This window comes from Lichenostomus cassidix, unplaced genomic scaffold (assembly GCF_008360975.1).
Source record: "Lichenostomus cassidix isolate B80296 unplaced genomic scaffold, HeHo_3.0 HiC_scaffold_864, whole genome shotgun sequence".
Taxonomy (NCBI): Eukaryota; Metazoa; Chordata; class Aves; order Passeriformes; family Meliphagidae; genus Lichenostomus; species Lichenostomus cassidix.
In genome coordinates, this window is record NW_028147344.1 from 109929 (window position 1) to 126009 (window position 16081).

General features: G+C 53.0%; 1 pseudogene across 1 annotated transcript; it reads right to left on the minus strand.

Annotated features, from left to right (window-relative positions):
• Positions 1–1089: 1089 nt before the first annotated feature.
• On the minus strand, positions 1090–12735 carry LOC146423358 (uncharacterized; annotated as a pseudogene). The gene is made up of 4 exons (XR_014847573.1): positions 12664–12735; positions 11257–12274; positions 2421–2455; positions 1090–2111 (listed from the first exon to the last, which is right to left on the minus strand). The product of XR_014847573.1 is annotated as an uncharacterized LOC146423358 (transcript).
• Between the last annotated feature and the right edge of the window lie 3346 nt (positions 12736–16081).

A 16081-nucleotide genomic window follows, 5' to 3' on the forward strand; every position in this document is an offset into this window, starting at 1 on the left:
CCCAAATTTGGTTTGGGGATATTTTCAGGGCTAGTCTGGAGGCAAAGGTCACACTGTCAGGTTACCTGTGTGATGGTAGCATATAAATTTCTGGCAATAATTCTTTCAATCCCGCCTGCCAGCTAAGGACGACAAATTACCTCACCGATTCCCGTTCCCCTAGCTGGCCCTAGCCAGTTGCTTGCAATCTCACCACTCAGGGATTACGCTGCGCACAGGACGTCTCTCTGTGTCTTACCAGCCAGCCCTAGCCACGTGTATACGACTTACAGGCTTCCCTATATCCAAAACACATACCGTTTCTCTGCTGTATCAGATGGTCATCGTTTGCCCCCACAGAGAGCGGCCGAGGAGCGGAGGTGCTCCAGGAAAATCCCGGGGCACACCTAGGATGTCAGCTCCTCAGTCGATCCTGCAGCCAGGCAAACCTTGTCCCATCTGGGGTGCCAAATGAAGCACGGAATTGACTCCACAACTCAGATCGTTATGAAGTAGGTATGTGTTTATTCCAGCTGGGGTGCATGGCGGGTAGCCCCTCCAAAGGCATGCACACCCTCAGCAGCACTTTACTTGGTTTACATTAGGTTACAGATTACATATGCATAAAGTTAGACAAAGCCCCTATACATATTCATTACCAATCCCCGCTTCGTATTATATTGAGTTCAAAGTTTATTTAAATATGCTCGCGCAAGCGCAGTGTCACAGATTAATTGTGGGCACGGGTCTCAAATAGTTAATGATGGTACAATCGATAGTCTTCCTCACGATGAACTCTTCACCTTGCTCCCTTGCACATGCTCCCTTGGTTCTTGGTCCAACTCCAAGCCAGAGATCTAACTTGTACCGGTCCTGGGGTCCAAGGGTGGGATGCTCGATTACACTCAGTGGTTTTTCTCAATTATTTGGCTCTCATCTCTCTATCCTCCCCAATACTAGGTAGGCACAAAATCATTAAGCGAATAATAAATTGTCTTCAGCAGGCAAATCTTAGTAAATCATTATCCAATCTCTGGCCTTCTAAATCAGTTCAAAAGTTGTTATTACTATTATCCAGCTTCTAGTTCTTTTAAATTAATAATTTCTATTTTACTCTAAATCAGTCCCATCATGGGTCCTCCTATGGGGGATGAAGTTGGAGCAGCACAAGAAGCTTTTCCCACAGTCGGGGCACTCGCAGGGCTTCCCTTACCGGTGCCTCCGTTGGTGTTGGGTCAAGTTAGAGTTCTGGGTGAAACTCTTCCCACACTCAGGACACTTGTAGGGTCTCTCCCCTGTGTGGATGCGCCGGTGGGTGACAAGGTTGGAGTTTTGCTTGAAGCCTTTCCCACAGTCAGTGCAGCAGAAGGGCCTCTCCCCTGTGTGCGTCCGCTGATGTACGAGGAGATTGAACCTGCGCTGAAACCTCTTCCCACACTCAGGACACTTGTAGGGCCTCTCCCCGGTGTGGATGCGCTGGTGGGTGATGAGGTCGGAGTTGCATTTGAAGCCCTTCCCACAATCGGGGCACAGGAAGGGCCTCTCCTCCGTGTGAATCTGCTGATGCTTGCGGAGACCCCATCTGGTCTTAAATCTCTTCCCACACTCGGGACACTCGTAGGGCCTCTCCCCTGTGTGGATCCTCTGGTGCTGGACTAGCATTGAGCTCGTGCTGAAGCTCTTTCCACATTCCCCACACTCATGGGGCCTCTCCCCAGTGTGCAGGTGCTGGTGCCTGATGAGATTGGAGCTCCGGCTGAAGCTCTTCCCGCATTCCACGCACGTGTATGGCCTCTCCTCCATGTGCACACGGTGGTGGATGAAGAGGTTGGAAGTGTGGCTGAAGCTCTTCCCACATTCCAAGCACTTGTAGGGTCTCTCCCTGGTGTGAAGTTGCTGCTGGACCAGCAGGTCAGAGCTCCAGCTAAAGCACTGGCCTCCTTCCTGGCACAGGGTGAGTCTTTCCTCGTTGGAGCACCCTGGGCTGGCTTTGCAGCCCCTCCTCATGGGGGATCTCTGTGGCTTTTCCTCACCGTTGAATTCCTGCACTGTGGAGCTGCTCAAAACAATCTCTTCCAAGAGGCTCAGCTGGGGGAATTTGTCCTCCGTGGTCTCTGTCTTCAGCTCATTGTCTGGGGCAGGAAGGACAAGGAGAGGGTGGAACAAGGAAAAGGAATAAGGAGTGGAGATACGGGAGGAAGGAGGAAGAGGAGGGGAAAAGGAGATGGAAAGACAAGAAGGAACAAAAAGAAAAATGGCAAGAAGGAACAGAAAGGAAAGGGAGGATGGGAAGAAGGAACAAGGAGAGAGGAAGAGAAGGAAGGAAAGAAGAAGAGAGGGAAGGAGGAAGGGAAGGACAAGGAGAGGATGGGAATTTGCCTCCGTGCCAGGAGGAAGGGGAAGGACATCCCCCCAGTGCATCCCCAGCAGGACAGCATCACTAGCTGGATTGTCCTGCAGCAGGGTCGATGCTGGGCTGGGAGGAGAAGACAGGGGAAAAGGGGCAGTGACTTCCTCCTCACCTGCCTGGCTGTCCTGGGACATCTTCCTGCTCCTCACAGCCTCATTCTCCATCTGGCCAAGGTTTGAGAATGACAAATCCTGGTTTGGGGGAAAAACAAAGTGTAAGGGGGTCCAGGGTTCCTCATGCCCAAGTCTATCTCTAGATGTCATCAGGTGTCTGGGGTGCATAAAAACCTCCAAGAATCAGGAGTAAGTAAAAAAAAGCCTCCAGGAGTTGCCCGTTTTCAATCTCACAACTTTGGAGTTCAGGGAGTTCCCGTTCTCAAAGCTGCTCAGGAACCCATGGGTCCTGGGATTCCACTTCTGGCATTCCATGCCAAGGGATGCCAGGTGATTTTGGGTGTCCCACAGGTCCCTTCCCTGATTGCGCTTTGGCTCCCAGGGTCCCCCTCTTCAGGCTCCCCCCACTCCAGCCACTCAGGGCTTCCCCCTCTCCCCATCACCCCTTTCAGTGTCACAGTGTCCCAGCCCTGCCTCATCTCCAGCCTCCCCCACCCCTCCAGGCTGCCAGGGGTCCCACAGCTCCGGTATTGCCTCTCTCTGCTCTCCCACTCTGGGGGTCCCATGTTCCATCCCCTGGCTCTCCTGGAGATTCCCAGAACCAATGTCTCACCCAGGTGCCAGGCGATCGCCAGGTGGATTGCCCAAGGGGCAATTATGGCTCAGCTTTGGAGTCCTGCAAGACCCAAACATCCCCTCCCCCTCAAAAAATCCCTCCCAGGCACATGCAAAGATATTTGGGGCTCGATTCCAGAAAAATCCAGCTCCAAAAAAGCACCTCTCAGGAATCCCCGGATAGATTTGGGGTGAACTCCCCCTCCCTGGACACCTGTAGAATGTTGTCAGGCCAAAGGAAGCTGCAGACTCAGCAGGTGGGTGTTGGCTTCTCCTGCTCCTTCTGTTCCTTCACCTCCTCTCCCTCCTCCTCCTCCTCTCTCCCTCCTATCCCTCTCGCTCCTCCTCCATACCCACCCTGGACCCCCATTTCCCACCCTCCTCTGCCCCACAGCTGCCACATCAATGGCTGTTGGGTGGGGAGAACCCCCTGATTAGCCCCGAGGGACAGGCAGGGGGCTCTGGGACCCCCCTAGTGCGAGTCCACCTCCCCCAGAGCCCCAGGGAATTGCTCTGGGGATCGAGTGCTGAGGGACAGGGCTGGACCCCCATGGAACTGCCCTGCTTCCATCCCAACTCCCATCCCTGCCCTTTCCCTCCCCTCTCCTCCCCTTTCCCATCCTTCTCCCAATCCACAGACCCCTCCCACCTCCATTTGGGTGTCCCATCCCCCTCCCGCTCTCTTTGGGTGTCCCATCCCCCTCTTTTCCCCTGCTCTTCTGCCCTTTCACCATCGTCCCCTCAATCCCCAACCCCTCCTCACCTATGATTGGTTTTGGGGGTTCCAGGTCCCTCCTGCCCACTCTGGGGGTCCCAATCCCCATTTATCTCTATTTCGGCTACCAGCCCCCCCTCACCGCGCCCCCCGCTCACCCTGCGGCCGGGGGGACTCCCAGCGCCACCAGTGCCACCAGTAGGGCCCCAGCTGTCCTCACACGCTCTTGCCGTGCCCAGCGCCGGTTTTGCAGGTGCCCAGAGCCCCAAAACAGCCCAAAGCGCTCTGCCCTGGGGGGTCCCCGAAGCGGCCCCGCCCCGCGCGGCACTGGCAGCACCAGTCCGGAGCAGTGCGCAGCGCGGGCGGGCGGCATCAGCCGTGCCGGGCAGGGCCGGGCAATGCCCGCGGGGCTCCCCCCGCACTCGGCCCCCAGTTGCCGGGACAGCAAGGGGGGCCCGGCCTGGGCGGCCCCCACCTCCCCCCTCCCCAAATTCCACTCCCGGGGGCGCTGGGGGCGAGGGGGGTGCAGGTGGGGTCCAGAGGTGCCGGAGCCACGTGTCCCCTCGCTGCCAGCGCCACCCCCGAAGGATCAGGGGTACCCCAAATCTCCCGCACAGCTGTCGGATACTCCGCAAGCCCCTAAGGAGTGGGGTCGCCCGGCTTCATCACCCTGAACCTTCAGCTGCCTCATCCCAGGCCCCATCCCACCCATTCCCCTACCTCAGACCTCATCCCACACCCCAATCCACATCCATCCCATCCTTTCCCACCCCATCCCATCCCATTCTTCCCGGCACACACCACCGGGACCCCACAAAAAACTCGAGTCAGGGTGACACCCTAATATCCCCCCAAGGGGCTTTTGCGACTCACATTTGGAGTCCTGCAAGGTCCAAAAATTCCCCCCTCCCAAAAAGAACCCCAGGCACCACCCAAGATATTTGGGGCGAGCTCCCCCTGCCCGCTCACCTGCGGGATGCCCCGGGGAGGGGGGCGATGCTCCCGGGGCCGAGGGTTGCGGACACAAAGAACAATAGACGCACGTGGCAGCTCCTCCTGCTTCACTTTTCGTTCCTCTAGCCCTCCTCTTCCTCCTGCTCCTCCGCCTTTATCTCTCCTCCTCCCCCTGCTCTTCCTCCTCCTCTGTCCCTCCTCCTCTCCTGCCGGCTCCTCCTCCTGCTCCTCCTCCTGTTATTTCTGACTCCTGTTACTTCTGACTTCTTGTCCCGGCTTTGTCTCACATCACCCTTGGCTCCATCCCGTGCCCAGCAGCAGCAGCAGTATGCTGTGCTCTGTCAGCACTCTCTGCTCCTTCGGGAAGGATTTGGGATTTCTGCCAGGCACAGACACTGAACCTCACCCCAAACTGCCCGGTGCCATTGCTGTCCCCGGTGCCATGGCTGATCCAGACGAGCCCCAGGGACAAGGTCCTGCAGAGCCACACGGAGCCCTCGGCTCGTGGCTGGCAATGGGTTGTGTTGTGGCTTCCCCAGCGGCCAGAGCGAGTCCTGGAGCTCCCCGAGCTTCTGCAGCAGGACCCAGGTTCCACCTGCTCTGCCAGGCCCTGGCCAGGGGCCAGCAGATCCACTGGCTCCATGCAAAGGGAGATCACAAGAAGAACAGATTGGATGCAGCCACCAAGGACCTCGAGCACATTGTTCAGGAGCATCCAGACCTTGAGCTGAGGTTTGTAAAGCTGCAGCTGGCAGAGTTCTGTGGTGCAGGAGACCCAGCATGGGAAGAGGAGAACTACAAGGAGCTGCAGAAGAAACCCCCTGAGCCTCAAAGGCTGCTGCACTCTAAATCTCTGCTGGAGAAAGTTCTTCCTCTCCAGAAAGAGATCCCGGGATGAGGCAAAAGCAGAGTTTGTGGCTGGTGACAAATTTCCCATTGCAGAGAGAGCAGAGGAGGAACTGCAGGTGGAGGCCGGGAGCCTGGGAAGGAGGGAGGGGTGAGCAAGGTGGTTTTTTAGGGTTTGTTTTAGTTCTCCTCCTCATACTGTGATTTGCTTGGGTTTGGGGGGTATTTGGTCACTGCCCCACCCTCAGCCACTGCAGCCTCTAGTCCAGCCCCAAAGTGGCTGCCAAGCCCCTGGCACCCCGAAAACCCCACCAGTGAGAGGGAGCAGAGCAGGTAAAGGCTGTGACACAGGTGTGACACTGACACGTCCCATGGCCCCAGAGATCACAGCAGCTGAGATGGAGCTGGATCCAAGGCCATGACTGTGGATCTCTCTCTGTCTCACTCTCTTCTCCTGACTTCCTCTTCTCAAAATCTGGGTAACTTGAAGTTGAATGTGTTAGAGTTTCCTGTGACAGTGCTTTGTGAAATGCATTACTGTAATTCCAAGTTTAATATAAGCTACAAGCTAAGTGAAATAGTATTCCTCTGTTAAATTGTTAGGTCATCGGTTATAAGTTAGGTTAAATACTGTTAAGTGTTGTTCTTTTGCTAAGTTATTATTTTTAAGATATAAGTTAAGGTTAAGGTGTAAGTTAAGTTCTGTCAAGTTTGAGGGCTCTCAAGCTTTTAGGCCATATTCCTTTTATCTTTTCCCTCACTGTCTTTTTGTCAGATGCACCTAGACACACACACAGACAGACACACACACACACACAAAGAGTTCTTAGTCAATTTCTGGTTTGATTACCTGAATTTTTTTTGATTTTGTTGTTGCTCTGTTTTCTTGGTGTGCCTGAACTGTGCAGTCAGGTGTAGAGTGACTCTTGCCAAGGAACTTTGTTGTGCTGTCGCTCAAAATTAAATCTGGTTTTTGCTGATCCCTTGCTGGGGATTTTTCAAGTGCTCTCAAGCCCTCATTTGAAAGAGGGTGAAGGAGCCCTGGGCCAGGCTCTTGCCCTGGGGAACACAGTGACACTGTCAGGGGGTCTCTGTCCCCCTGTCCCAACCCCCTGGGCCCTGTCCCCCCTGTCCCCATGTCAGGCTCTGGGGGTCAAACCATGGAACATCCTCTGGGGGAGGCTGTGGCACTGGGGGACAGGGGGGACCTGGGGGGACAGGGAACCCTGCTGTGCACGATCAGTATTGGACTTGTCTGGAGGAACTGTAAGGGGGGACTTGGGCCGAGTGACCTCCCCAGTGACCTCACACAGCCCCCTGTGATGTCACACAGCCACTCTGGGAGGTCACACTGTCACCCTGTGATGTCACAGCCCCCCCCCCCCGTGTTGTCACAAAACAACACTATGATGTCACAACCTGGTCTATGATGTCACATTGCTACACTGTGATGTCACAGCCTTCTCTGTGAGGTCACACAGTCAGCTCTGATCTCACACAGCCACCCTCTGCCTGTCCCTCTGCCTGCCTGCAATCACAGCCTCCAATTATCAGCTCTAATGAGGCCCTCGGGAGGCTTCATCAGAAAGAGCTTTCACTGGGACCTCCTCATGCTCCAAGACACTTTGGGTGTTTCTTGACTTGGATTTCTTGAGGGATTGCTTCTATCTCCTCTCAGGATCTCAGGATCCTGGACTCAGAACACCAAATACATGACAGGGCTCAGTAAAACAAAGAAAGGCCTAATGAGTTGTTACTTTCCCATTCCCTCTGTCAAGTCTTCAGGACTTGGACAGATAATTAGAGAGGTTTGAGGAGTGGAGATAAAGATTCCAGTGATTGTGAGGCATGGAATAGACTCCACTACTCAGATCGTTATGAAGTAGGTATGTGTTTATTCCAGCTGGGCTGCATGGCGGGTAGCCCCTCCAAAGGCATGCACACCCTCAGCAGCACTTCACTTGGTTTACATTAGGTTACAGATTACATATGCATAAAGTTAGACAAAGCCCCTATACATATTCATTACCAATCCCCGCTTCGTATTATAATGAGTTCAAAGTTCATTTAAATATGCTCGCACAAGCGCAGTGTCACAGATTAATTGTGGGCACGGGTCCCAAATAATTAATGATGGTACAATCGATAGTCTCCCTCACGATGAACTCTTCACCCTGTTCCCTTGTGCATGCTCCCTTGGTTCTTGATCCAAGTCCAAGCCTGAGAACCCACTTGTACCAGTTTGGGGTCCAAGGGCGGGATGCTCGGTCACACTTAGTGGTTTTACTCAATTATTTGGCTCTCTTCTTTCTATCCTCCCCGATACTAGGTAGGCACAAAATCATTAAGCGAATAATAAATTGTCTTCAGCAGGCAAACCTTAGTAAATCATTATCCAATCTCTGGCCTTCTAAATCAGTTCAAAAGTTGTTATTACTATTATCCAGCTTCTAGTTCTTTTAAATTAATAATTTCTATTTTACCCTAAATCAGTCCCCCCTTTTCTATAAAATTAGTAAATTCTTTTACTAGTAAATGGATTCTTCTTCTAGCAAGCTTCTGCGATAAATATCTCTCAGTGCCTTACCATGTACATTCGATAAAGTCATTTAAATGGATAGCCTCTTTAACATCCTACAATTCCAAACAAATAGCAGAACAGATAAAACAAGACTAATACCTACCAAAATTAGTAAAACAATTATGGGGTGACATAATGTATTAAGGATACCAGTTGCAGTAGGTGACCATCCAAAAAGCACATCCCACCAGTGGTGATCCACATCCTGTTTGGCTCTTTGCAAGACTCTGCTTATTTCCTCTGTATCATGGTGAATGGTTATTAAAATTTTCTTTCCACTTTTTTGAATTCCTTTTAGGATGTTAATTAAGTCTTGGTGCTCTACCAATTGTTTTACCAGCGTAAGGTTCATCCCAATAGGTGTTGATGATACTTCATGATACATTGTGTAATTGGATTTTATCAATTGACAAGATACAACTAGTGCCAAATACAAAAAGTCACACCCAATGATCTTCACAAAATTACAAATACAAAAGTTAGAATGATTCCTAACATCCAAAGTAACACTGTCATTATCTACTTCTATGAAAACACACATTGTTCTTAAACAAACACAACCCTGACCAATATATACAAGTACTGTTTTCTGACTAGTATCCGGGTGAACTTCAAAGTGGCATATGCTTTGCTCAACATCTAAGCATGTATCTTTGGCATTAATTGTGTTACTCTCACAGATAAACCCTTGTTGTTCTCATGTAATCCATGGTTTTAAATTTACAGTTTGCCAATTTTTAATAAAACATATTTCTTTAAAAACATTAGAGTGGATTTTAAATGCTAAATTAAAATTTAATAGAAAAGGCTTTTCCATCTATTTTTCTGTATCCCACCTGGATTTTTTCATTAAAGACACCAGGTAGGGTCATGATCTACTCATTTTGATTCCAAGCCCATTCAGGTGGGTGGTAAATTTCATCATCATGCATTACAATTATAGCCAAATCCAGAAGGCTGTCTGTAGGGTACTTTCCCTGAAAGCTGGAATGCCCTATGAGGGCTTGTGACCAAGGCCATTCAGTATCGCCCTGGTTGAAAGTACCTCCTTTTCCTTGAAGTATGGTTGTAATTGTGAGAACACCAACTAGAGTAACTTTTCTAATTGCATTCATTTTGCCCGGGTAAATTTCAATTTCAGTTCATTATCGTTAGAAGCCACTTTCCAAGGGGTCTCTGGAGCTTTCTTCACTCAAGTATGATGAACCCAGGTGTTCTGTTCTTTCATTTTGACCGCAGTGAAAGTGGTAAGGAGTGACTTGAAATGGTCCTTCCCACTGTGGCTCCAAAGTTTTCTCTCTAAGAGATATAACATAAACATGATCTCCAGGTTGAATGTTGTGTACTGGGCTGTCCAGGCCCCGACTCCAGGTTCCAGCCAAATGCTTTTCAATTTTCCTGAGTTGCTTACTCAAGGCCACCATATAGGCGGTCAGTGTTTCCTCCCCAGCTTGGGTGGATAGTCCTTTCTGTACTCCGTATGGTCTCCCATAGAGCATCTCAAAAGGACTTTATTTTTCTTTACTTCTGGGTTTAGTTCAGATTTGTAATAATGCAAGTGGAAGAGATTGGGGTCAGGGTAAATTGGCTTCTTGCCCCAATCTGACAATTTGCTGTTTGATTAGGTGGTTCATTTTCTCCACCTGACCACTTGACTGTGGGTGGTATGGGGTGTGAAGCTCCCAGTCTATGCCTAAATGATGGCTAACTTGTTGTACCACCTTTGAAATGAAATGTGGTCCTCTGTCTGAGGACATTGTGGCTGGAACTCCGAAGCGTGGTATTATTTCTTGTAACAATACCTTGGTTACCTCCCGGGCTTTGACAGTTCTAGTGGGAAAGGCTTCTGGCCATCCTGAAAAGGTATCTGTTAATACCAACAAGTACCGATACCCTCCTTTTCTTGGGAGTTCCGAAAAATCAATTTGCCACTGCTGTCCAGGCCCATTCCCTTTCCCAATTTGGCCCAAATTTGGTTTGGGGATATTTTCAGGGCTAGTCTGGAGGCAAAGGTCACACTGTCAGGTTACCTGTGTGATGGTAGCATATAAATTTCTGGCAATAATTCTTTCAATCCCCCCTGCCAGCTAAGGACGACGAATTACCTCACTGATTGCCGTTCCCCTAGCTGGCCCTAGCCGGTTGCTTGCAATCTCACCACTCAGGGATGACGCTGCGCACAGGACGTCTCTCTGTGTCTTACCAGCAGCCCTAGCCACGTGTATACAACTTACAGGCTTCCCTATATCCAAAACACATACCGTTTCTCTGCTGTATCAGATGGTCATCGTTTGCCCCCACATAGAGTGGCCGAGGAGCGGAGGTGCTCCAGGAAAATCCCGGGGCACACCTAGGATGTCAGCTCCTCAGTCGATCCTGCAGCCAGGCAAACCTTGTCCCATCTGGGGTGCCAAATGAAGCACGGAATTGACTCCACAACTCAGATCGTTATGAAGTAGGTATGTGTTTATTCCAGCTGGGGTGCATGGCGGGTAGCCCCTCCAAAGGCATGCACACCCTCAGCAGCACTTTACTTGGTTTACATTAGGTTACAGATTACATATGCATAAAGTTAGACAAAGCCCCTATACATATTCATTACCTATCCCCGCTTCGTATTATATTGAGTTCAAAGTTCATTTAAATATGCTCGTGCAAGCGCAGTGTCACAGATTAATTGTGGGCAAGGGTCCCAAATAATTAATGATGGTACAATCGATAGTCTTCCTCATGATGAACTCTTCACCTTGCTCCCTTGGTTCTTGGTCCAACTCCAAGCCTGAGATCTAACTTGTACCGGTCCTGGGGTCCAAGGGTGGGATGTTCGATTACACTCAGTGGTTTTTCTCAATTATTTGGCTCTCGTCTCTCTATCCTCCCCGATACTAGGTAGGCACAAAATCATTAAGCGAGTAATAAATTGTCTTCAGCAGGCAAACCTTAGTAAATCATTATCCAATCTCTGGCCTTCTAAATCAGTTCAAAAGTTGTTATTACTATTATCCAGCTTCTCGTTCTTTTAAATTAATAATTTCTATTTTACTCTAAATCAGTCCCATCATGGCTCCTCCTATGGGGGATGAAGTTGGAGCAGCACAAGAAGCTTTTCCCACAGTCGGGGCACTCGCAGGGCTTCCCGTACCGGTGCCTCCGTTGGTGTTGGGTCAAGTTAGAGTTCTGGGTGAAGCTCTTCCCACACTCAGGACACTTGTAGGGTCTCTCCCCTGTGTGGATGCGCCGGTGGGTGACAAGGTTGGAGTTTTGCTTGAAGCCTTTCCCACAGTCAGTGCAGCAGAAGGGCCTCTCCCCTGTGTGCGTCCGCTGATGTACGAGGAGATTGAACCTGTGCTGAAACCTCTTCCCACACTCAGGACACTTGTAGGGCCTCTCCCCGGTGTGGATGCGCTGGTGGGTGATGAGGTCGGAGTTGCATTTGAAGCCCTTCCCACAGTCGGGGCACAGGAAGGGCCTCTCCTCCGTGTGAATCTGCTGATGCTTGCGGAGACCCCATCTGGTCTTAAATCTCTTCCCACACTCGGGACACGCGTAGGGCCTCTCCCCTGTGTGGATCCTCTGGTGCTGGACTAGGATTGAGCTCGTGCTGAATCTCTTCCCACATTCCCCACACTCATGGGGCCTCTCCCCAGTGTGCACGTGCTGGTGCCTGATGAGATTGGAGCTCCGGCTGAAGCTCTTCCCGCATTCCACGCACGTGTATGGCCTCTCCTCCGTGTGCACACGGTGGTGGATGAAGAGGTTGGAAGTGTGGCTGAAGCTCTTCCCACATTCCAAGCACTTGTAGGGTCTCTCACTGGTGTGAAGTTGCTGCTGGACCAGCAGGTCAGAGCTCCAGCTAAAGCACTGGCCTCCTTCCTGGCACAGGGTGTGTCTTTCCTCGTTGGAGCACCCTGGGCTGGCTTTGCAGCCCCTCCTCATGGGGGATCTCTGTGGCTTTTCCTCACCGTTGAATTCCTGCACTGTGGAGCTGCTCAAAACAATCTCTTCCAAGAGGCTCAGCTGGGGGAATTTGTCCTCCGTGGTCTCTGTCTTCAGCTCATTGTCTGGGGGAGGAAGGACAAGGAGAGGGTGGAACAAGGAAAAGGAATAAGGAGTGGAGATACAGGAGGAAGGAGGAAGAGGAGGGGAAAAGGAGATGGAAAGACAAGAAGGAACAAAAAGAAAAATGGCAAGAAGGAACAGAAAGGAAAGGGAGGATGGGAAGAAGGAACAAGGAGAGAGGAAGAGAAGGAAGGAAAGAAGAAGAGAGGGAAGGAGGAAGGGAAGGACAAGGAGAGGATGGGATTTGCCTCCGTGCCAGGAGGAAGGGGAAGGACATCCCCCCAGTGCATCCCCAGCAGGACAGCATCACTAGCTGCATTGTCCTGCAGCAGGGGTGATGCTGGGCTGGGAGGAGAAGAGAGGGGAAAAGGGGCAGTGACTTCCTCCTCACCTGCCTGGCTGTCCTGGGGCATCTTCCTGCTCCTCACAGCCTCATTCTCCATCTGGCCAAGGTTTGAGAATGACAAATTCTGGTTTGGGGGAAAAACAAAGTGTAAGGGGGTCCAGGGTTCCTCATGCCCAAGTCTATCTCTAGATGTCATCAGGTGTCTGGGGTGCATAAAAACCTCCAAAAATCAGGAGTAAGTAAAAAAAAGCCTCCAGGAGTTGCCCGTTTTCAATCTCCCCACTTTGGAGTTCAGGGAGTCCCTGTTCTCAAAGCTGCTCAGGGACCCATGGGTCCTGGGATTCCACTTCTGGCATTCCCTGCCAAGGGATGCCAGGTGATTTTGGGTGTCCCACAGGTCCCTTCCCTGATTGCGCTTTGGCTCCCAGGGTCCCCCTCTTCAGGCTCCCCCCACTCCAGGCACTCAGGGCTTCCCCCTCTCCCCATCGCCCCTTTCAGTGTCACAGTGTCCCAGCCCTGCCTCATCTCCAGCCTCCCCCACCCCTCCAGGCTGCCAGGGGACCTACAGCTCCGGTATTGCCTCTCTCTGCTCTCCCACTCTGGGGGTCCCATGTTGTTACTGTTGAGCAGCTAGCAGAGTAATGAATGCATCGGTTCTCAGTGGCAAGAAGGAATGACCTTTATTGTTTTGATTTCATCACATTTATAGAGTTCTCAAAAGTCACCTAGATTGGTCAGTCAGAAGCCTTCCCCCAGGCCTGATTGGCCAGGCCTGCACTGCCCAAGTTCTGGGACACATTTCCAAAACATCCAAACTTTATCTTTATTTACAAAACACAAGAAAACCTCTCATGGGAAAAACTGTGCTAACCACACCATGTTCCATCCCCTGGCTCTCCTGGAGATTCCCAGAACCAATGTCTCACCCAGGTGCCAGGTGATCGCCAGGTGGATTGCCCAAGGGGCAATTACGGCTCAGCTTTGGAGTCCTGCAAGACCCAAACATCCCCTCCCCCTCAAAAAATCCCTCCCAGGCACATGCAAAGATATTTGGAGCTCGATTCCAGAAAAATCCAGCTCCAAAAAAAACACCTCTCAGGAATCCCTGGATAGATTTGGGGTGAACTCCCCCTCCCTGGACACCTGTAGAATGTTGTCAGGCCAAAGGAAGCTGCAGACTCAGCAGGTGGGTGTTGGCTTCTCCTGCTCCTTCTGTTCCTTCGCCTCCTCTTCCTGCTCCTCCTCCTCCTCTCTCCCTCCTATCCCTCTCGCTCCTCCTCCATACCCACCCTGGACACCCATTTCCCACCCTCCTCTGCCCCACAGCTGCCACATCAATGGCTGTTGGGTGGGGAGAACCCCCTGATTAGCCCCGAGGGACAGGCAGGGGGCTCTGGGACCCCCCTAGTGCGAGTCCACCTCCCCCAGAGCCCCAGGGAATTGCTCTGGGGATCCAGTGCTGAGGGACAGGGCTGGACCCCCATGGAACTGCCCTGCTTCCATCCCAACTCCCATCCCTGCCCTTTCCCTCCCCTCTCCTCCCCTTTCCCTCCCCTCTCCTCCCCTTTCCCATCCTTCTCCCAATCCACAGACCCCTCCCACCTCCATTTGGGTGTCCCATCCCCCTCTTTTCCCCTGCTCTTCTGCCCTTTCACCTTCGTCCCCTCAATCCCCAACCCCTCCTCACCTATGGTTGGTTTTGGGGGTTCCAGGCCCCTCCTGCCCACTCTGGGGGTCCCAATGCCCATTTCGCTCCATTTGGGCTACCAGCCCCCTCCCCCCCCACCGCGCCCCCCGCTCACCACGCAGCCGGGGAGACTCCCAGCGCCACCAGTGCCACCAGTAGGGCCCCAGCTGCCCCCACACGCTCTTCCCGTGCCCAGCGCCGGTTTTGCAGGTGCGCAGAGCCCCAGAGCAGCCCAAAGCGCTCTGCCCTGGGGGGTCCCCAAAGCGGCCCCGCCCCGCGCGGCACTGGCAGCACCAGTCCGGAGCAGTGCGCAGCGCGGGCGGGCGGCATCAGCCGTGCCGGGCAGGGCCGGGCAATGCCCGCGGAGCTCCCCCCGCACTCGGCCCCCGGTTGCCGGGACAGCAAGGGGGGCCCGACCTGGGCGGCCCCCACCTCCCCCCTCCCCAAATTCCACTCCCGGGGGCGCTGGGGGCGAGCAGGTGGGGTCCAGAGGTGCCGGAGCCACGTGTCCCCCCGCTGCCAGCGCCACCCCCGAAGGATCAGGGGTACCCCAAATCTCCCGCACAGCTGCCGGATACTCCGCAAGCCCCTAAGGAGTGGGGTCGCCCGGCTTCATCACCCTGAACCTTCAGCTGCCTCATCCCAGGCCCCATCCCACCCATCCCCCTACCTCAGACCTCATCCCACACCCCAATCCACATCCATCCCATCCCATCCCATCCCATCCCATCCCATCCCATCCCATTCTTCCCGGCACACACCACCGGGACCCCACAAAAAGCTCGCGTCAGGGTGACACCCTAATATCCCCCCAAGGGGCTTTTGCGACTCACATTTGGAGTCCTGCAAGGTCCAAAAATTCCCCCCTCCCAAAAAGAACCCCAGGCACCACCCAAGATATTTGGGGCGAGCTCCCCCTGCCCGCTCACCTGCGGGATGCCCCGGGGAGAGGGGCGATGCTCCCGGGGCCGAGGGTGGCAGACACAAAGAACAATAGACGCACGTGGCAGCTCCTCCTGCTTCACTTTTCGTTCCTCTAGCCCTCCTCTTCCTCCTGCTCGTCCCCCTTTATCTCTCCTCCTCCCCCTGCTCTTCCTCCTCCTCTGTCCCTCCTCCTCTCCTGCCGGCTCCTCCTCCTGCTCCTCCTCCTGTTATTTCTGACTCCTGTTACTTCTGACTTCTTATCCCGGCTTTGTCTCACATCACCCTTGGCTCCATCCCGTGCCCAGCAGCAGCAGCAGTATGCTGTGCTCTGTCAGCACTCTCTGCTCCTTCGGGAAGGATTTGGGATTTCTGCCAGGCACAGACACTGAACCTCACCCCAAACTGCCCGGTGCCATTGCTGTCCCCGGTGCCATGGCTGATCCAGACGAGCCCCAGGGACAAGGTCCTGCAGAGCCACATGGAGCCCTCGGCTCCTGGCTGGCAATGGGTTGTGTTGTGGCTTCCCCAGCGGCCAGAGCGAGTCCTGGAGCTCCCCGAGCTCCTGCAGCAGGACCCAGGTTCCACCTGCTCTGCCAGGCCCTGGCCAGGGCCAGCAGATCCACTGGCTCCATGCAAAGGGAGATCACAAGAAGAACAGATTGGATGCAGCCACCAAGGACCTCGAGCACATTGTTCAGGAGCATCCAGACCTTGAGCTGAGGTTTGTAAAGCTGCAGCTGGTAGAGTTCTGTGGTGCAGGAGACCCAGCATGGGAAGAGGAGAACTACAAGGAGCTGCAGAAGAAACCCCCTGAGCCTCAAAGGCTGCTGCACTCTAAATCTCTGCTGGAGA